Source organism: Hemitrygon akajei, chromosome 19 (genome assembly GCF_048418815.1).
Source record: "Hemitrygon akajei chromosome 19, sHemAka1.3, whole genome shotgun sequence".
NCBI classification, from domain to species: domain Eukaryota; kingdom Metazoa; phylum Chordata; class Chondrichthyes; order Myliobatiformes; family Dasyatidae; genus Hemitrygon; species Hemitrygon akajei.
The window spans coordinates 18,309,117-18,332,454 of NC_133142.1; the positions used below are offsets into that span (position 1 = coordinate 18,309,117).

At 40.3% G+C, this 23,338-nt stretch overlaps 1 long non-coding RNA gene across 2 annotated transcripts in view; it reads right to left on the minus strand.

The window, feature by feature from the left end:
- Positions 1–5,267, minus strand: part of LOC140741790 (uncharacterized) — a 32,155-nt gene extending 26,888 nt beyond the window's left edge. The window contains exon 1 of one of the 2 annotated variants that reach the window (XR_012102136.1): positions 5,131–5,267. This is a non-coding gene — a long non-coding RNA (uncharacterized lncRNA). The remainder of the gene's footprint in view (positions 1–5,130) is intronic. The other variant, XR_012102137.1, reaches the window with a different exon arrangement.
- Between the last annotated feature and the right edge of the window lie 18,071 nt (positions 5,268–23,338).

A 23,338-nucleotide genomic window follows, 5' to 3' on the forward strand; every position in this document is an offset into this window, starting at 1 on the left:
ATCTGCTTAGCCCCCGATTAGGGTCACGTGAAGCCATTGGAACAGGTGATAGATGGTTGTATGTATGAGCAGCTGGTGCATGTCGCAAGTCCTGGTTATGAAACCACTGATGCCAGGCAGACAATCTCTGGAGAGTATTGATAATGGCGGGGATCACTCCTCTTGTAAAGGCACCGCCCAAAAAAAAGGTAATAGTAAACCACTTCTGAAGAGCAATCATGGTCATGGAAAGACCATGATCGCTAATGTCATACGACACGGCACATAACAAATGAACGATTACATTCTAATAGAGCTTCTAATAGAGATTAGGACTCCAACAGAGTCCAGACAAAGGGTTGCGGCCCATAACATCAACTGTACTCTTTTCCCTGATGCCTGCTGAGTTCCTCCAGCATTCTGATAGATAGATAGATAGATAGATAGATACTTTACTCATCCCCATGGGGAAATTCAACTTTTTTTTCCAATGTCCCATACACTTGTTGTAGCAAAACTAATAACATACAATACTTAACTCAGTAAAAAATATGATATGCATCTCAATCACTATCTCAAAAAGCATTAATAATAGCTTTTAAAAAGTTCTTAAGTCCTGGCGGTTGAATTGTAAAGCCTAATGGCATTGGGGAGTATTGACCTCTTCATCCTGTCTAAGTGTGTTGCATGAATTAACGATTTACTATTTTCTGGAGGCTGAAAGAGGGAAATACTCAAGGAGACGGTTAGGGAAGGGGGTTACAGAACCAGGCAAACTAAAGGAAGTGGGATTGAACCAGGAAGAGATGAAGAGTTGGGGGGGGGGGGGGTGGAATATAAGTGATAGGAGCTGAGGAAGAGGATGTGGACATCATCATATCTGTGTACACATGTGTACGTGAGTATGTTTGTGTGATCAGAGTGTATCTCTTTGTGTTTAGAGTGTGTGTGCTTGTACACGCCCATGTATGTGTGTGCTACTCCATGCAGCAGAAGCTGGTATCCTATCATCACTGGACTACAGCAGTCATCCTAAGTCATAAAGTTCATACACAGGTGTCTCCACTCCTCTGAGTTAGATTGCAAGTAATCTGTCTTCAACCCAGTGGACTGCCAAAGAAGGATTTGTTGGGAACTATGTAATGGTTCTTTAAATGGTAGCCATTGCTTATTTACTGTCCAATATTCTAATGTAGTTTTGCAGTCTACAATTACTGCCTCATGGCTCAGATCTTTATAGCTCGCTTTGTTTAAATTTAAGACCTTGCGGCCAGGATGAACAAAACCTTTATTTGGTTTTATATGAAATTCCATCATAATAGGATCACGTTTCACTAATATTCCCTCTAGTTACCAAATTATTAATCAACTCATTCTTATTGTGTATTATTAGGCACAGTAATTTCTGTTGCTAGTTTCTCAATACGTTGATTCCAAAAGCTATCTGTTACACATTTCATGACTTTTTCCTCCACTATTACCTCTAATTCAGTTTGCCTTGTCTACAAGTAAATTAAAGGGCTTTGTTGCATGCACTTCCAATTTTCTGACTGAAATATATAACCCTATAACAATTACAGCACAGAGACAGGCCATCTCAGCCCTTCTAGTCCGTGCCGAACGCTTACTCTCACCTAGTCCCACCGACCTGCACTCTGCCCATAACACTCCATTCCTTTCCTGTCCATATACTTATCCAATTTTACTTTAAATGACATGGACTTCTTGATTTTATAAGCTATGATCCTCCCTTTCTACTGTCTTTATCCTATATCTTATTATCAAGGGCTCCTATTTTCCATTTTGACTTGGGTGGCTGATTGAAGGATGATTGGGAGTTGGAAGGGGGGATGTTGGTACAGTTGTTCAATGATCAAGAATAGGTAGAAAAGGCAAATCAGAAGAATTAATTGGGAGCTAGGAAAGTGATTGAGAATTGGGTGATGATTGTTAGCTGCAGTGCTGATCGTGAGTTTGGTATCATCAGGAGCTAGGGGCTTGGGTTTTGGGTGCACACAGCCTGGATCAAAACTGATGAGGGGTTGGGCATGGATTGCAAGAGAGGTGAAGAGTTTTTACTTATCTGGAAGCGCTGTGTTAATAAAACAAGCATGTTCCGGGATGGCCACTGATAGCTCTAGCCAGAATGCAGGCTACAAATTAATCTGGGAGATAGAAGATACATGTCAAAAGGGCAGTAATACAATAGACATGGGGGATTTCAATATGCAGGTAGATTGAGAAAATCAGGTTGGTGCTGATTTTGGATCCCAAGTGTGAGATTTTGTAGCATGCCCACATGATGGCTTTTTACAACAGCTTGTGGTTGAACCCATGAGGGATTGGGTGTTGTATAATGCATCAGGTTTGATTAGGAAGCTTAAGGCAAAGGAACCCTTAGGAGTCAGTGATCATAATATGATTGAATTCTACCTGCAATTTAAGAGTGAGAAGCTAGAGTCAAATGTATCAGTATTACAGTGGAGTAAAGAGCTGAGAGAGGAGCTAACCAAGGTGACTGGAAGAGGACACTAGCAGGGATGACAGCAGAGTAGCAATGGCTGGAATTACAGGGAGCAATTCAGGAGGTGCAAGAGAGATATATCCCAAAGAAGTATTCTAAAGGCAGGAAGACACAATCATGGCTGACAAGGGAAGTCAAAGCCAACATAAGTGTAAAAGAAAGGGCATGTAATAGAGCAAAAATTAAGGGAAGTTAGAGAATCGGGAAGCTTTTAAAAACCAACAGAAGGCAACAAAAAAGTCATAAAGAGGGAAAAGAAGAAACATGAAGATAAGTGAGCCAATATCAAATGAATACCAAAAGTTTTGTTTTTCCAGAGATATAAGATAATAAGAGAGGTGAGAGTAGATATTGGACCACTGGAAAATACTGTTGGAGAGCTAGTAATAGGGGTGAAGGAAATGGCGGACAAACTGAGTAAGTATCTTGCATCAGTCTTCACTGTGGAAGACATTAGCAGTATGCCAGAAGTTTGAGAGTGTCAGGGGGCAGAACTGAGTGGTATAGTTCCTATTAGTAGGGAGAAGGTGCTTGGGAAGCTGTAAGGTCTGAAGGTAGTTAAGTCAACTGGATCAGATGGACTTCACCATAAGGTTCTGAAAGAGGCAAGTGAGAGGCATTAATAATCATTTATCAAGGCTCATTAGATTCTGGAATGGTTCCGGAAGACTGGAAAATTGCAACTGTCACTCCACTCTTCAAGGAGCATGGGAGGCAGAAGACAGGAAATTAATGGAAATTATAGATACCTGAAATAAATAACAAAATCTTCCAACAACAAAGAAGATATTCAGTTGAAAAAATATTGATGAGCTGGAAGGAAGTTATGATTAAGGGGCAAATAAAAGAGACATAGATAAAGAAAAAAACACTTAATTATGACAAATTGCAATAGTAATTGAAATTATAATCAATATTTTATGTCAGCCTTCAGTTTCAGAGCTCTGTTTGCTCACAACTATGACTTAAAACCAAGTTAAAACTTTACCTGAAATTAATGGAAAAGCTCTAACTTTCTTAGGCATAGTTCATGGCTATTTAGTAAATAAACACTACAAATTCCCACTCTTCTAAGCCATGGACCCTTTCTATTCAGCAAAAGGGGTGTGGGCTCAGGTTGGGACCCCTGAGGGAAGATTCTGGAGGAGCAGAACAACTTGGATTTTGGCACCTTGACTTTTGTGTTTAGCTGTACATATGGAGACAACAGAATTATTTAATTAGTGCTAATAGCCCTAACAATAATCTTGCTGCAAAATTCAGGTCAATAAACACCTGCATATGAAATTAAGGGACTGAATCAACCTTTGGGTTCTCCTGCCATCTGAACCCCTGATTTAAAAACTTGTACAGGGTATTTTCTACTGCCTCTATGCATTTATTTAAATACATGTCTGAAAGTCACTGAACCCAACATTTCACCAAGAAAGCAGGAAGTACAGGAAATGGAAACCTGAAATAGATGGACAGATAGATAGAAAATGTTAATTATCAGCAGATAATAGAGCCAATAGATGAACAATCTTTTTAAAAACCTTTTGATTAAAACTACTGTACTACAAAATACTGTAGGTTTAAGCAAACTCAGAGCAGAACACTTCATCTATGAGTTCAATACGGGCATTGCCTGTGTGGAGTTTGCATGTTCTCCCCGTGACTGCGTGGCTTTCCTCAGGGTGCTGTATTTTCCATCCACATCCCATAGATATGTGGCTTAGTAGCTACTCTCAATTGCCACTAGCATGTAGGTGAGTAGCAGAACCTGGGGCACATGAGGGGAATAAAGAATGGCATCAATGCGGTGTGTAGTAAACGGGTGATTAAAGATCAGCATGAAATCAGTGAGCCAAAGAACTTGTTTCCACGTTGAATGACTCTATGAGCTGCTATAATGCCATATGGGAGGCACGATTTACGAAGGTAAAATTTGATCAATAGAATGGAACCTTCAGAAAGTTCAAGAAGTTCCTGGAATCACTTAAGGCACAGTTGGATGGTTCCATTTAACCCAAGGCAGGACTTTTATTTGGATAAGTTAAGAGAATAAGCAAAACTATTGCCCTAGTTTATTGTGTAAGAAGCCAGCAGACTACATTGACCTTCTGGAAAACATCAAGCTCAGAGGTAGTTCTGTTTATAAAATTAAATTATAAAGACGTACATGAATACTTGTTTAATGAGTATCTGATGAAATTCATGGTACTAAACCAAGAGACTGTTTGAGAGCCGGGGCAGGCAACATAATTCTGAAAGTAGGAGGGCAGTTTGTGTCACTAGTTCATGGAGAGGCGGAGGTAGCAGAGGGTGGAGGCAGATGGAGATTGGGTTGTCAGAACTGTGGGTGTGGTGGCACGGAGATGTTGGAACCTGGACCAACAGTGGGTGTGGTATTGGGTCCGAAGAGCAGATCCGTTGCCTGAGGGGGATTTAGCTGTCAGGGGGTTGGGGGCAGGTCGGGTGTCAAATTGAGTGGAGGGGAGAAGGTTGGGTCAAGTTGCGTCGGCAGATTGGTGCCTATGAGGGAGGTGGCTGAGGAGGACTGCGATCCTGGTGAGAATCAGGAGAGAGCTGGGTGGATGCGGAGGGAGAGCAGAGCAGGAAAAGTAGATCACTCGGGCGGGACCTACCTGAGGCACGGTCCCTGCTCTGGCATGTCCCCTTTAAGTGGTACTGAAGCGGCGTTTACTCGCATTTACCGCCCGCTTCTGTACGAGTGCGCCGGCTGTAAACATCGAGACGGGCAGGCAGATGCAGCACGTTGTTGGATGTCACTGCGCATGCTCCGTCAGATGCACGGTGACCTGCAGACCCCGCAAATCGCAGTAAGTCCCCGCTTTCCCATTACATCTTATTTTTCATTTAAAAAAATTAACTCGCGAGCCGCAGAGAAGCACGCCACCAAAGGACTCTACATCTAGGCATGTGCCTTTTACCTGCCATCTCCTTCAGTTTGACACAGCTTGTGTGAGAGACTGCAGTAAATCTCAAACACAATTCAGATTAATGCCTGATTTCCAATGTGCCAAGGGCAATTCCTTTGAAGGGCTATTAGCTTGTAATCAAAAGTGTTTTGGTTTTCAGTTTTAGATAAATAGCTCTTCTCATCTGCAACCCATTACATTGTTTGCAAAACATTATGAATATTTTAAAGACTTTTAATACGTGAAGAATTTTTGAATTCATTTTTCAGGACCAAGTGTGTGTATGTGCATGTTACAGCACTGTTAATTCGACCTGCACAACAAAAGTACCACACGCCGTGCTCTTAAAATAACAATGACTGTTTCAATATAGGTGGAGGTTCATTCATTGCACCTCACACTGTACATCCCAAGTGCTCCAGTGTAACACGTGCATTAAAAAAAAGAAATTCGATAATCGCAATTAGATTCAGGCTATTTTATTTGCTGACCTTTAATTTGAAAAGTGTGACTAGAATTTACAGTGAGTCATGTATATCTAGTCCTTTCTAAGAGCATGTGTACTCTATTAAAGTTTCTTGGGCATGGTGGAGTAGCAGAATAAAATTTTAAAATCCTTTGAGATAAAGATAGACTCAGCTGCAAAGCACAAGTGATCTTAGTTTTTCAGCTAATTGTGGAGTGAGGCATAGGGCCAAACAAAATTCAGAAGTTTCCTGATGCAAGAAACTCTGCAACATGTAACAGTGGGACTGTGCTTTGGTCTTGGTTGCTGTGTTAAGATTGACCATTCATACTGGAATAAAACTTAAGGTTCAAAGGTCAAAGGTTCAATTTATTGTCAAAGTGTGTATGTACAAATCTGATAATTAGATTGGGCTGCTTTAATTCAGAATGATGGTGTGCCAAAATGACCACTGAAATTTGTGTATGAGATGTGTATTTACTATGTACATGTGTACACAGTCCCTGCTATTAGAGATTCCGGAAGGGAAGGCCTGGTTTAGCTCCTTCTGTTTGTCTATGACTCATCTCCATCCAGCCACTCCAGGCTCTGTCAGCCATTTCCAAGGCAGTTGTTGGCTTGCAACTTGTAACGATAAAGGAGTTTTAATTAAGATGAACCATGCATGCGATGAATCCTAGAGAAGTATACAAATGACATTTCTAAGTGGACATTCAAGCCATCAACGCTACCGCACTACTTTTTTAAAATTAAAAAAATGCACTACTTATTTGATTTAACTATTTAATATATACTTACTGTAATTCACAGATTTTTCTCTATTATTAAGTATTGCATTGCGCTGCTGCCGCAAAGACAACAAATTTCACAACATTTGCTGGTGATATTAAATCTGATTCTGAAATACAGTGATGAATGTATGTGCAGCACTATGTTAATTATTCTAACTCATTGCAAAATGCTCCCCATGATTTTGGAAACATTATACATAAGTCAAATATACTTACAGATTGGAAGGAGCCTGAAGTATTGCTTACTAATTTAAGTAGATGAAAATTTGCTACTTCACCATTGGTCAGATTTGATAGAGTGGGTTTAGTGCATTGGACAGCTGGGAAAGCTTAGTTCCATAATAAACTATTGATAGAATTTTCTTGATAAAATATCTGAATCAAAACTGAATCTTTGGATTGACTTTTAATTTATGGCAATAGTAGAGTACAGACTGGAACAGATTGGTCAGTTGTTGTACTTGTGGGTCCAAAAAAAAAAAGAGAATTAAATTTAGCCTGATGTTCAAATTGGTTACTTTTCCTGTGCTTCATAAAATGTTCAGTGTATACTTTATCAGGGCACATCTGCAGAATCATAAAGAATCCTGCAAATGCAGACATTGACAAAAACAAACAAAATAACCAGCCCTTCAAAGATGTTGAGATTGTCTGTACTTGCTGTCTCACACCAAGGGATGACTATGTGGCTGATGTGTTATGGAGGCATAACACATAACAATTTTCCTGCTGGAAAATATCCAGGTAAAATTGTTGATGTGCTGGTCCCAGCTGAGTTTTTTGCCATTTGCCTTTGCATCACAGAGAAAGGAGAAGAGAACTCGATGGGAGTTTTGCTTCTAAATGCTGTCTAGTTGAATTTAATTTTGCTATAATGGCCTTCATGATAGATATGATAGATGCTGCTTTCCTGTGACAGCATTCCATGTCAGAATCAGGTTTAGTATCATTGGCATATGTCATGAAATGTATTAACTTTGAGGCAGCAGTACAATGCAATACATAATAATAGAGAAAAAATGGGTGAATTATAGTAATTATATATAATATAGTTAAATAAGTGCAAAAATAAAAATAATAAAGTAGTGAGGTAGTGTTCATGGGTTCAATGTCCATTCAGAAATCGGATGGCAGAGGGGAAGAAGCTGTTCCTGAATTGTTGAATGGGTGCCTTAAGATTTCCTCCTTCCTGATGGTGTGTGTATGCGGGTGAGCCCTTAACTCCTGGTGGGGTCGTCAGGGTGCCGTCATGACAAGCTTTTTGCACTGATCTTTCGATATAGCGTACAGTGTCTCCAGGTTTTTTTTTACGAGGTCGAGTTGCTAGCATCTGAGAGAGAGATGGAGACACAGGCACAGATGGAGAGCGTGCAAGGGAGCCGGCCAGATTCGAACTCAGGACCTCTCACCCCGAAGTCCAGCGCTGATGCCACTACGCCACCATCCGGCACTTCCTGACGGTGGCAATGAGAAAAAGTCATGACCTGGGGATGGGGGTCCTTAATGAGGGATGCTGCCTTTGAGGTGTCGCTCCTTGAAGACATGTTCTGGATTCAATGGAGACTTTGTCCATGATGGAGCTGACTAAATTTACAATTCTCTGCAGCTTATGTACTTCAATCCTGTGCAGTAGCACCCCTCCCCCAATATCAGACAGTGATGCAACCAGTTACAATGCTCTCCAATGTATATCTATAGAAACTTCCAAGTGTTTTTGGAGACATAGCAAAACTTCTCAAACTCCTGATATAACATAGCTGCTGTTGTGCCTTCTTTGTAGCTGTACCAATATGTTGGGTCTAGGTTAGATCCTCTGAGATACTGACATCCAAGAATTTGAAATTGTTCCCGCTTTCCACTTCTGAACCCTCTATGAGGAATAGTGAGTGTTCCCTTATCTTACCCTTTCCTGAAGTCCACAATTAGTTCTTTAGTCTTAATGACATTCAGTGCAAGGTTACAGCTACGACAATACTCAACTAGCTGTTATATTTTACTTCTGTATCCTTTCTGATCACCGTCTGAAATTCTTCCAACATGGTTGTATCATCAGCAAATTTATAGGTGGCATTTATTGATGTAGATGTGCTCAATGGTGGAAAGTGCTTTACTAGTGATGTACTGGGATGTATCCACCATTTTTTTGTAGGCTTTTCCGTTCAAAGTGCAGTGTTTTCATACCAGGCCATGATAAAATCAGGCAATATACTCTTCACTGCACATGTATAGAAGTTTGTCAAAGTTTTAGATGAAATGCTGAATCTTCACAAAATTCTAAAAAAGTAGAGGCACTGCCCAGGACAGATCCTCTGAAAGGATAACACCGGGAAATTTAGAGCTGATGACCCTCGCCACCTCTGATCCATTGATGAGGACTGGCTTATGGACCTCCAGTCTCCTCCCCCTGTCCAAAAAGAATTAGAACACAGTGGAAAATTTGAAATGTAAATAAAAAGAAATGGCAATCATTGGAGAACTAACAGCTTATAAAATAATTTTTCAATTATTATATGTGTATGTAAAATATGGCAGATCATAAATCCAAACCAAAGTCAAATAAAGTTTTCTTAAACTTGATACTCACTTAAACTAGGATTGTTTGTAAAGGAAGGATTTCCATTTCCTTAGTTGGAATTGTGCTGTCCTTAATGAAGAAACCAAACTATAAAAGCCAGTACTGGTGAAAGACGGCTTAAAAGGCAAATGCAATTCAGATGAGAACCGAGTGAGAGGGGAAATGTGATCTGAGGAAAAGCATTGTTATTTGAAATTCTTCTCTGGTAAAGAAACAACAGAATTTGTTTGAATAAACTCCGAGCAAGGCATCTATATGTAAGCCCAGTCAATGGAAAGATCTCAAAGTGAGGGTATATTAAAATAATTATAAGAAACAAGCTGATACTGTAATCACCCAAAGCAAATATTGCCCAGATTTGCAAAACCGTTGGATCAATATTTAGCATTTTCTCCTGCCTCCTCCATTGTTTTCCCCCAATAGACAAAGGAAGTGGAAAAAACTCCAGTGTGTTTTGGGCAGATGGTTTATGGGCAAAACAGACCTATTTTATACCCTGGCATTGTAATGTGCTGTCCGTCCTCTTAACTGCTATTATCAAGTAGGAAAAGCCTCAGCTTTCTGAAAGCTGGGAATCAAATAGCTCTGAAGAAGGAACAAAAACAAAGCAGATTTATTATTAAAGTAAGAATATGTCGGCACATACTACCTTCAGAATCATATTCTTGCAGGCATTCACAGGAAAATAAAAAAATACCTTAGAATTTATGGAAACACTATACATAAATAAAGACTAGTAACAACCAATGTACAAAAAAAAAGACACCTTGCAAATTTTAAAAGTCTGTGATACCGAGAACATGAGTGGAGAGGCCTTGAAAGTGAGTCTGTAAGTAGTGGATTCAGTTCAAAGTTGAGGTGAGTGAAGTTACCTATGCTGGTTCAGGAGCCTGATGTTTGTAGGGTAATTCAGGCTTGATGGTCTGGGAAGATTTCACCAGAGTTACAAGGATAGAGTTTGGGGTGGAGGTGACCCAAATTTGCTTTGTGAGGACTGAATAACTGAATAGAAAACTTGCCAGTTTTAGCTTTGTTATCCTCCCAGAAGTTATAAATTTCTCTTCGGCATGATGGATAGCCACAGAATAAAAATTGTAAGAGAGAAAATTGACATCATTAGACCTTGATCTAATCATATTATGAAACTCAATTTAAAGGAGATTGCCAACTCTGGGAAGATGGTTTAGCCAGATGTCCAGAAATATTTATTAAAATTACAGTTGGCAATATCTGGGTGGTTTGCCGGCAAGTAATTAACTTGTGTATTTTTAATGAGCAACCAATCTGGTTTCTGCAGGGTCCCAACTGTCCTAATTTTAATGTAAGAGTTTAAGTGCAGGATGTGGCAGCTAATTTGGGAGTTGCAACAGTAGTCTCTTGTATGGCCCAAGCTGTTTTAACTAGCTGTTCTCATTTTAATGTTTCCATATTGACCACCAGATGAATCCAGCATGGTTCACATTCCGACTGGTGAAGCTGGTCAAGAAGAGGGAATGGATTTAGTCACAGTAATCTTTGCGGCAGTAGGCAATAGGGAGAAACCGAAGAAGTGGTGAGTTGAGAGCAGAAAAACATCCAAAGTATTGCTGTTGGCAGGAGTAATAGAGTTGCTGGGCAGAAAGGCTTGGCTTTCTGACAGAGGACCTGGTAATGTATGTGTGTACATCCAGATCAACAAGCACACCACTTTTTTTTTGGAAAAAGAAATTCCCCGATCCCCTCTGTGCCCCACTCCCCTCCGTGCCCCGATCCCCTTCTTATCCTGATCCTATTTGACTATGGTCTTCGGCAGAATTCCAAGCCACCCTGTTACTCTTATATGACCAACTAACCTACTAACCCGTACAAGTGGGAAGTGACCCGCATAGTCTCGGGAAGAACGTACAAACTCCTTACAGATAGCGGTGGAAATGAACCTGGGCCGCAGGTGCTGTAATAGGGTTATGATCATCTCTTCACTATCATACGACCCCTTCCTAAATATTTGGGGAGTACAGTACTTGTCTGCTTACTGTGGGAGTCTGCAATGCTCCCTATTGCCTGATAGGTTAGAGGGGTGAAGGAGCAAGTTCTGCTGGAAGATAAATGATTAGTTCCCAGCTGCTATGGCTGGACTTTGCCAACCGGAAGGAGAGAGTTAAAAATCAGGGCCACTGTGGAAAAATGACACAGTTTGGCTGTCTTCAGAACTGGGTAGGAGAAATGACCGATTCAGTGACGTAAATCAGTGCAACAAGATCCACTTCTGGCAGTAATGCCAGATTCAGAGTGATAATTCCCATGGTACTTGAAGAAACAGTAGAAAATCTCTGTCTTTTTATTTCATCTTTTAAAGTCCTTTGTTATCATCCTGCTCTAAATGAGGCACTTAGAGGATGTAAACAGAAAATTCATTTTAAAATAATGGCTGGTGTTCAGGGATGCAACTCTACAGCAAGCTCTGGGAACTCCGCTGTATGAAACAGCCTCTTAGAGATTTTATTCCATTGGGTTTTAATCCGCTCAGTGGCCCTCTGGTTACGTTGCCACTTTTTGCTTTGCTGTACACCCAAACCCACTTTGCGTTGATCCAAAAGCGCAGTACGAGTATAGCCTAAGATTAATTATCCTTTTGCTCCACAGCTTTGCAATTAGCGGAGAAAATTGACGCACTTGAGCTGTGGCAATATTTTACTTTACACAAGGCATAACATTTGTGCCAAAAATTCTATATTTGCAAATCTGAGGTTTCATTTTCCCAGATGTTGCTTTTAAGCTCATTTATTTCAAGTGTATGTTAAATTAAGGGGGAAAAGTGTTTTTACTGATGAAGAAGGCAGGGTTATTCATCTAATCATACTGTCTAGCCCTGCACAAAGCATGAATCCCCAAGAGGAAAAATACGTTGCCAGAGGATGTTATGATGATTATTATTATGACCATTACCAGTGATGGTAATAAATGTCATTCTGCTTGAGAGTAAACTAGCAGCTTTCAATACAGCCTTTTTCCTACAACGACAACTCTTCCAGTAAATGAACCAAGTTAAAAATCCTTGACTACGCAGATGATGGCTATTGACAATGATTCTGAAAGCTCCGATTATTTGAATAGCTCAACTAATATAAATTATACTTAAATGTGAAAGTATTATTATACATAGGTGCATGAAAATAATACAATGCATTTATATTTTCAGCTTGAGTGGAGTAAAATGGACATAGGTGATGAAAAAATGCATTTGTATTTATTTATCTTGAATGCCGACAAATCAACCCAAAATTTTAAGTACAAAGTATGATTGTTGTACCTGGACTGTGTTCTCATACTATGCCCTTGGGTTATATGATATATATTTTCAACAACACATTAATATAGTAGTCATGGACATATTCATTTACAATTTAAATTCTTAACTAACTTTGATGGAACCAGGCACAGAATAAGCCAGCTAAGCTTTAACTGGAGCAAGTGAGCAAATGATTTCATAAAGTGATTCAGTCCATACTTCTCTTTCCACACAATTAACAATTACGTACACCACGAGAAAGTGACTGGTTTCATGTGTAACAGATATCCTAATTGGGAGATGCAACTGGGTATGAGAATTGTAAATAAATTGTTCAACGTTTCTTCTAGGTTAGACATATGGTCATGACTCTGTGACTTTTTTTTCTGCTGGTAAGCTATCACTTGTTGAATACAAACATTTTCCCATGGCAATAGAAATCAAGACTTCAAAATGTTGCCAAACAGACTTTGCAGCTGACATTGTGCTTTATAATAGCCATTTAATGTGGCTGTTGAAAGAAGAATACTCACTAAATTCTAGTCACGTGCTGCTTTAAAAAGATCTGTGGTAATTATTATTTTTCTAGATTTAAATGGATGTTATTGACAGCTGATATTCTATCCAGAGACTGTAATAAAATTCCTTTGTGACAAAGAGTGGATCTTCTTGATGTTAGCTGTGTGGAAATCTGTTTCGAGATGGTTTTATTTGATAGTACCGGCTTTAAAAGGGAAGCAGTTCAGAATCAGGTTTAATATCACCAGCATATGTTGTGAAATTTGTTAAATTTGCGGCAGCAGTACAATGCAATACACGATGACATGATAATATAGATAAAGCTGTGAATTACTCTGTGTGTGTGTGTGGAACCTGTTCCTGAATTGTTCAGTGTGTGCCTTCAGGCTTCTGTACCTTCTCCTGTTCCTGATGGTATCAATGAGGAGAGGGCACGTCCAGGGTGGTGGGGGTTCTTAATGATGGGCACCACCTTTCTGAGGCGGTAATTCCCTACCAGAAGATCACAGCTATAGAACAAAATAGAAACAACTGCTCACTTGCTGCGCCTTATGAACAAACAAAGCTACCATATTTCTCCTTTCCTTCTTGCGAAGTAAACATTAGCAGTATTTTGATCCTGATCAGCATTGTTTTACAAGTAGAAGGCGAAAAGCATTATCAATGATGCATCTCACCCTAACCATGGATTTTTTACTCTCCTCCCATCCGGTAGGTGCTACAGGAGCCTCCACTCCCGCACCAGCAGGCACAGGAAGAGCTTCTTCCCTGAGGCTGTGACCCTGCTGAACCTCACATCACAGTGCCAAGCAGTATTGTACCCATATTGTACTGTCTCAGTATTTTTATATCTGTATGCTGTAGCACTTACTTTTTATTTGCAGTTATTTTGTAAATAACACAATTCTTTTGCACTTCTGGTTAGATGCTAATTGCATTTCATTGGCTTTGTATCTATACTCAGCACACTGACAATAAAGTTGAATCTAATCTAATCTAATGAGGACCCGAGAAAGTGTAGTTTCCCCCATGAGGAATGTGATCACATTATAGATTTTGCTTCATTGCAGGGCTGAGGCAGATCAGGTTGGTTTCTATGGAAGTGAATAACACAGAGGATGTTTCGTTCATCCATGATGCCATGCTGCACAAATGCTTTTGTTTCCAGCCAGAGATCTGTAGAATAGGACATGTTTCCCTGTTTTTCAAAGAACTTACTAAAGTACATCAGGTTACATTGATGAAATCTTATTGTATGTGGACTTACTTCGAATTGATCCCTAAATATTCTGTGAACAGTTCAGCTGTTGTAGGATCATTGACTACAATCCTTTATTTTGTGAATATTAGAGATCAAGGTTTCAAATCATATTTTGGTGGCCCTGATAGAATAGTTCATGATGATTAGCAATGACTGTAGTAAATACAAAAATCCTGCAGGTGAGAAATGCAGGGCATAGTCAATCAGTTATCTTTTATTTTATCAAATTAATATAACCTTTATTTAGTTAAACGAAATTGTGCTATTTTAAAGTACTGTGTTACTTGGTATACAGGTGTCTCCCCCCCCCCCCCCCCACAAAGGTACAGCATTCCTGTGAAACCTTTCTTAAGCCAAAATGGCATAAAGCGAAGAACCATTAATTTATATGGGAAAAGTTTTCATAAAAGCAAAAATCCTCTTTGTAATGCAAAAACAGGTTACTAATGTAGGTCTTTTGTAAAAGCGAGGTGGCGTAAAGCGAACATTCATAAAGCAGGGGACACCTGTAATAAAACAGTGCTAGTGACCTTGTTCAATTGCCGCCACACACTGTAAGGAGTGTGTACGTTCTTGCCGTGACCATGTGGGTTTCCTCCGGGTGCTCTGGTTTCTTCCCACAGTCCAAAGACATTTGTAGGTTAATTGGTCACATGGGTGTAATTGGGCTGTGCAGACTCACTGTGCCAGAAGGGCCTATAATTGTGCTGCATCTCTAAATATCAAAATAGTATCAAATTTTGAAGCGATCAAGTTTGAAAAGTCAATAAGCTTTCAATTAGTTTAATATCAAAGTAATACTAGGAATTTATTTAAAAAGTCTTGCACAAACTACAGTAAAATTTTTATCCTTCCTGTTTGTTACGGTGTTCCATATTCAGTTTACATAAAATAATTATTGTTTTGCTCATATTGCCTGATGTAGATAAATATGGCATATTTTGTGGCTCAGCTTTGATGTCAGATCTAGGGAGGCTTGCATGCAGCTCTCCCGCTGACTCTGCTAATACATCTGCTACACTGTTGAATTTTGCACATCAGGAAGGTCCAAGATGTAATCTGTGCTCTCTGCTGAATAAACTAATCTTAGCCGGGGCATCGGAATGCTACAATTGGATTGAACTGAGGAAAATCTGCAGCGCGCTGTGGAAGTACATATGTACAGACAGGACGAGCTTTGTTGGGATTCTGAATCATTCACTGTCGAAGCCTGAACGTGAACAGTAACCTTTTTGTGAGGTACTGCAGGCCAATTACCATCTATGGCTGTGCATCAAGGAGTCATTGATTTGCAGAGGCGTGATGATTACCAGAAGAAAAATAAACAAAATAAGTCCCTCTTCATTGTAGTTATTGTAATGATATATTGACAAAACACATTAAATGTGAATGAATTGGGTCACCCTGTAGTAACACTAGGCTTCCAATTTACCTCCTCTGGTTTTAATTAGGTAACCCATATGCTAAAATCTTGGCAGGATTTTGACAGAGAAAGAACAAAACAATTTGGTACATTCAGCTTCAAGCTCAAGAACAGTACCCCAGAAAAACTAATTAGCTTCAACGATTTGCTCTTCATATTTCCCATCTGTGGTCAGCTTGGCAGTTGGATATGTGACAGGTGAAATCACAATTTGCAAGCCAAAGCAGCATAATGAGGAAAAGGTTTGTAGAGCTGCACAGAATTAACGTGTTGTTTTCTCTTAGACCGGATATGTCAAAGGGAGGATCATAAGAAAGAGGAGCAGGAGTGAGCCATGTAGTGTCCCAGATATTCAATAAGATCATGGCTGGTCTGGTTAACTTTCTCATAATCCTAAACTCGCTTCTAAAGTATTTGTCTATCTTGGCTTTGAATATATTCAGTGACTCATCCTCTAAAGTTCTCTGGAGTGGAGAATGCCAAATATTCACAACCAGCTGAGAGCAGAAACACCTCCTATTTTTGCCATAAATGGCCAGTCACTGTTTTTGAAGAACTGCCCCCGAAACTTAGATTCCCCACAAAATCTCAGCATCCAACTTTCCCAGGCTCTTCGGAATCGTACTTGTCACACTTTCATCCAGTGGGTCTAGATTCAACCTCGACCCTTCCTCGTAAAACAAACCCATCATTCTAAGAAATAAGAACAAGAAAATGAAAGAAGCACCAAGCAGGTGTTTGAAGCTTGAAGCTCAAGGGTCACTGCAGCGGAGCAGGAAGCGTATTCCACAAAGAGGGTCCCTAATCTGCATTTAGTTTCTCCAATATCGAGGAGGCCACATTGTGAACCACAAGTGGAAGTATGTGAATCTTTGCTGCCATCTGGAAAGGCTATTTGGGTCCCTGGATTTTGGGAAGCGAGAAGTTGAGGGATAGGTATTGCACTTCCCACATTTGGATGGGGAAGTGTCATATGATGCAAAAGTAATAGCTGGAAGCAGAAGAATGGACTAGGGAGTCAGGAAGGGAGTGATTCCTTCAAACTGCTGAAAGGGGTCAGGAATATGCATTTGGTGATAGAATCTTGTCAGAACTGGTGGAAATTGCAAAGGTTAAATTCAGAGTCTGGTGGGGTTGAGGTGAGGACCAGGAAATGTTGGCTCTTGCTGAATGAGATCAGAGATGTGGGACATGTTCACAGGCTCTGTTCACTATAATGGTTGTGGAAGCCATGGCTGAGGAAGAAGGAATGCTTTTCAGAGGCATTTGTATGAAATATCTCACCACTGGAGCAAACTTGATGGTGTCAGAGGAACTTGGGGAATGGAATGGAGTTCTTTCAAGAGGTTGGGGGTGGGGGAAATATAACAGCTGCGGGGGTTATGGGCTTGTAGGGGGTTGGTGGCTAGTCCATACTCTGGAATGGGAATCCAGAAAGGGAAGAGAGGAGTCTGGGATGAGCCATGGAAGGTCAGACTGGAGTGGAAATTAACTGCCAAAGTGAAGAAATTTTCAAATTTGGTATGAGTGCAGGAAGCAGCAACAATGCAGATATTGTCCTGCTGGAGGAAGAGTTGGGGGAGTGGGCATGTAGAGGAATAAAAAGAAAATACTTCCACATGTCCCTCAAAAAGTCAGACATAGCTTGAAACTATGTGAGTGCCCTTAGCTACACTGTTGACTCATCATCCATGAATTCAACCCAGTGAACTACTTTGAACTACTTTCATTGCAAGTATATCCCTCTATAAATAGGGAAACTAAAGCTGTAGCCAAATCCTGATGTGGTCAGAGCAATGCCTGTGCACTTGTGGAAAGATTTCACTTTTTACATCGGGTCCTCATTCCTGTAAAGATTAACATTCCATTGGCCTTCCTAATTACTTGTACCTGAATGCTAACATTCTATTTCACACATTTGAGAACATCCAGATCCCTTTATGTCCCAGTATTCTGCAGAGTCTCTCCATTTAAACATTACACTACAAAGTGAATGATTTCATGTTTCCTCAGTTTAAATTTGGCCAGACTTTTGCCGAGTTACATAAACTGTCTGTGTCCCTTTGCAGAGTTCCTGTATCCTTTTCATCTTGCTTTCCCATCTATTTTTATCTCAGCGAATTTATTTATAACACACTTTGTTTCCTAATCTAATTCATTTATATAAATCCTAAATTCTTGATACCTCAGCTTTGATCTTCATGGCAACTTATTAGTTGTAGCAAGGATAAAATTGATTCACTAACAGCTAGTGTCTTTAATTAGCCAATTCATTATAAGACCATAAGACATAGGAGCAGAATTAGGCTATTAGGCCTATCGAGTTTACTCCGCCATTCAATCATGGCTGATCTTTTTTTCTATCTCTTCCTTAACTCCAGTTCCTGGCCTTCTCCCCATAACCTTTATTGTCATGTCCAATCAAGAACCTATCAATCTTTGCCTTAAATACACCCAACAACCTGGTCTCCACAGTTGCATGTGGCAACAAATTCACCACCATTTGGCTGAAGAAATTTCTCCACCATCTCTGTTTTGAAAGGGCGCCCCTCTATTCTGAAGCTGTGCCCTCTTGTCCTAGACTTCTCTAACTTCCTTCCAACATCTACTCTGTCTAGGCCATTCAATATTCGAAAGCTTTCAATGAGATACCCCCTCATCCTTCTGAATTCCGATGAGTACAGATCCAGAGCCATCAAACATTCCTTGTATGATAACCCTTTCATTCCTGGAATCATCCCTGTGAACCTCCTCTGGACCCTCTCCAATGCCAGCACATCTTTTCTAAGATGGGGGGTCCAAACTGTTCACAATGCTCAAGGTGAGGCCTACCAGTGCCTTATAAATCCTCAGCATCACATCCTTGCTCTTGTATTCTAGACCTCTTGAAATGAATCCTAACATGGTATTTGCCTTCTTCACCACCGACTCAACCTGCAAGTTAACCTTCAGAGTGTTCTGCACAAGGACTCGCAAGTTCCTCTGCATTTCAGATTACTGGATTTTCTCCCGGTTTAGAAAATAGTCCACACATCTATTTCTACTTCCAAAGTGCATGACCATGCATTTTCCAACGTTGTATTTCATTTGCCACTTTCTTGCCCATTCTCCTAATCTGTCTAAGTCTTTCTGCATCCTATCCTGCCTGTTTCTCCAACACTACCTGCCCCCTCCAAAAATCTTCTTAACATCTGCAAACTTGGCAATAAAGCCATCTGTTCCATCATCTCAATCATTTATATACAACATAAAAAGAAGTGATCCCAACACCAATCCCTGCGGAACACCATGTCACTAGCAGCCAACCAGAAAAAGATCCTTTTATTCCACTCGCTGCCTCCTACCAATCAGCCAATGCTCTAACCATGTTAGTAACAGTCCTGTAATACCATGGGTTCTTATGTAACTTGGTAAGCAGCCTCGTGTGGCACCTTGTCAAAGGCCTTCTGAAAGTCCAAATATACAACATGGACTGCATCCCCTTTATCTATCCTACTTGTAATCTCCTCAAAGAATTCCAACAGGTTTGTCAGGCAGGATTTTCCCTGAAGGAAACCATGCTGACTTTGTACTATCTTGTCCTGTGTCACCAAGTACTCCATCACCTCATCCTAACAATTGACTCTAACATCTTCCCAACCACTGAGGTCAGGCTAACTGGTCTGTAATTTCCTTTCTTATGCCTTCCTCCTTTCTTAAAGAGTGGAGTATCATTTGCAATTTTCCAGTCCTCTGGCACCACGCCAGTGTCCAATGATTTTGGAAAAATCCTGTCTAATGCCACCACAATCTCTATCTCTACCTCATTTAGAATCCTAGGGTGCAGTTCCTCTGGTCTGGGTGACTTGTGTACCCTTAGGTCTTTCAGCTTTTTGAGCACCTTCTCTTTTGTAACAGTAACTGCATCCACTTCTCTTCCATCATACACTACAGCATCTGGCATTCTGCAAGTGTCTTCCACAGTGAAGACTGATGCAAAATACTCATTTAGTTCATCAGCCATCTCCTTGTCCCCCGTTATTATTTCTCCGGCCTCATTTTCTAGCGGTCCTATATCCACTCTCATCTCGCTTTTATTTTTAACATACTTGAAAAAACTTTTACTATCCACTTTGATATTATTTGCTAGCTTGCTTTCATATTTCATCTTTTCCTTCCTAATGATCTTTTTAGTTGCTCTCTGTAGGTTTTTAAAAACTTCCCAATTCTTACCACTAATTTTTGCTTTGTTGTATGCCCTCTCTTTTGCTTTTACAATAGCTTTGACTTCCACATTTGTACTATTTTACCATGTGTGTATTTCTTCATTTTTGGAATACTCATGTCCTGCACCTTCCTCGTTTTTTCCAGAAATGCACACCATTGCTGCTCTGCTGACATCCCTGCCAGCAGCTCCTTCCAATTTACTTTGGCCAACTCCTCTCTCATACCACTGTAATTTCCCTTACACCACTGAAATACTGCTACATCAGACTTTACTTCCTCCCTATCAAATTTCAAGTTGAACTCAATCATATTGTGATCACTGGTTCCTAAGGGTTCTTTTACCTTAAGCTCCCTTATTATTTCTGGTTCATTACATAACACCCAATCCAGTATAACTGATCCCCTAGTAGGTTCAACGACAAACTGCTCTAAAAGCTATCTCTTAGACATTTAACAAACTCACTCTCTTGAGATCTATTACCAACCTGATTTTCCCAATTGACCTGCAAGTTAAAATCTCCCATGACTACCATAACATTGCCCTTTTGACTTGCCTTTTCTATTTCTTGTTGTAACCTGTGGTCCTTGCTATCTTTTCTTTTCTATTTTTTAAATTCGTCAAAATTCAAACTAAATTCATTATCAAGGTGAGTATATGCCACTGTATATTCTACATAGAACATAGAAATCTACAGCACATTACAGGCCCTTCAGCCCACAATGTTGTACCGACCATGTAACCTACTCTAGAAACTGCCTAGAATTTCCATAGCACATAGTCCTCTATGTTTCTAAGGTCCATGTACCTACCTAAGAGGCTCTTAAAAGACCCTAATGTATCCATTTCCAATGCAGTGCATTCCATGCATCATCCACTCTCTGTGTGGAAAAACTTACCCCAACATCCTCTCTGTACCTATTTACAAGCACCTTAAAACTATACCCCCTCATGTTAGCCATTTCATCCCTGGGAAATAGCCTCTGGCGATCCACACTATCAATGCCACTCATCATCTTATACACCCCTGTCAGGTCACCTCACATCCTCCATCGCTCCAAGGAGAAAAGACCAAGTTCACTCAACCTATTCGCATAAGGTGCGCCCTCCAATCCAGGCAACATCCTTGTAATTCTCCTCTGCACTCTCTCTATAGTATCCACATCCTTCCTGTAGTGAGGTGACCAGAACTGAGCACAGTAACTCCAAGTGGGGTCTGACCAGGGTCCTATATAGCTGTAACATTACCTCACGGCTCTTGAACTCAATCCCATGGTTGATGAATGCCAACACACCATATGCCTTCCTAACGACACTGTTAACCTGCGCAGCAGCTTTGAGTGTCGTATGGACTCGGACCCCAAGATCCCTCTGATCCTCCACACTGCCAGGAGTCTTACCATTAATACTATATTCTGTCATCATATTTGACCTACCAAAATGAACCACCTCACACTTATCTGGGTTGAAGTCCATCTGCCACTTCTCAGCCCAGATCTGCATCCTACTTGATGTCCTGCTGTAATCTTTGAGAACCCTCCAGACTATCCACAACACTCCCAACCTTTGTGTCATCAGCAAACTTACTAAGCCACCCTTCTACTTTTTCATCCAGGTCGTTTATAAAAATCACAAAGAGGAGGGGTCCTAGAGCAGATCCCCGTGGAACACCTTGAGATTCATTTTCTTGCAAGCATTCACAGTAAAAAGGAAATACAATAGAATCAATGAAAAGCTACACACAAAGACTGACAGGCAACCCATGTGCAAAAGAAGACAAACTATGCAAATTTAAAAAGTAAATACATAATACTGAGACCATGAGTTTCAAAGTCCTTAAAAGTGAGCCCACAGATTGTGGGATCAGTTCAGAGTTGAGGTGGTTCAGGAGTATGATGGTTGAAGGATAATAACTGTCCTTGAACTTGGTGGTGAGGGTCCTGAGGCTCCTGTGCCTCCTTCCCGATGGCAGCAGTGAGATGAGCGCATGTCCTGATGGTAAGGATCCCTGATGATGTGTACTGCTTTCTTGTAGATGTGCTCAATGGTGGAGATTCATTGAGAATTTAATTGCCCACCACTAATTATCTTTTTGCTGAGATACAGCGTGGAATAGGCCCTTTGAACTGCGGCGCCCAACAGCCCCTGGTTTAACCCTAGCCTAATCACGGGATAATTTACAGTGACCAATTATCCTAGGTCTTTGGACCGTGCAAGGATAACCCGGAAAAAAAAAACCTACGTGCACATGGGAAGGATGTACAAACTCCTTACAGGTGATGTGGGATTGAACTCCGAACTTGAATGCCCCAAGATGTAATGGTGTCGCGCCAACCACTACACTACCCTGGCGCCCAATTATATCATTATAGTATACTCTAATTATTACAATTATATTACGCTCAAAGCCATGAGCTCCTTCCTCTAAAGGGTGGATCACCTGCACAATGCATGACAGTTAATTGGCTAGCTCACTGTGTCAGTGGCTTTCAATCCCAAGGTTTTTACATCAGGAAGATTAAGGACAGGAAACACAACATCACCACTTGCAGGTTCTTCTGCAACTAACACACTTGGAACTTTATTGTTGTTTTTTCATATACACAGGGGCTAAATCCAAGAAATCCCTATCCAAATGCATTGTGAGAGTGCCGTCATCAGGAAGAATATTGTACTTTAAAAAGGTGGCGCTCCACTGCTTTCGCAAGGGAAATAAAATGGTGTCCTTGCCAGTGATGTCCACATCTTAATGAAGTGAATAAAACTGAAGTGCATTAATATGGCACAAAACAGCAAACCTTTTGAAATCATGATGATCGGAGATGCAAGATGGATAAGTATCCTTAAGCTCTTATGAACTGGAACACAGAAAAATAGATGAGCACGTTTGACTACTGAGCATTTGGAAAGAGGGCTTAAGAACAACGCACAACACTGCAGCCTTAAAGATTGATATGATGGGATCTGCTTGGCTTATCTCCAACTTTTAGTGAGTCACAGATTTACGCAATTAGCCGACCTCTTCTGATATTTTAAATAATTTCATGTTTGCTGTGAATTCAAATGTTATTGTCTACTACATTTGTAATACAGAGAGGTATGACTGAGGAAATCAAAGTTTTAAGCTAAAATATAAACAGAGTGATGTACTGCAGGTGCTCCTAGTTGCTTTTGTCACCTTTACAAAACATTAAGGTTGATTTTAACTTCCTCCTTAGCTTTTAAATATAAAGTCATGTCAGGGATAAGATTAGCAAAGCCATAAATCCTATGACCTCTCGTGTACACTTAAGGCCTGAGTTTGCTAAAGTCATTAACTTGCGATACAATAATGCAGCTATCTTTAAATGTTTACATTAATCGTTCATGAAAGTCTCTAAAAGGTAGATCTCAATTAATCAGCTGTG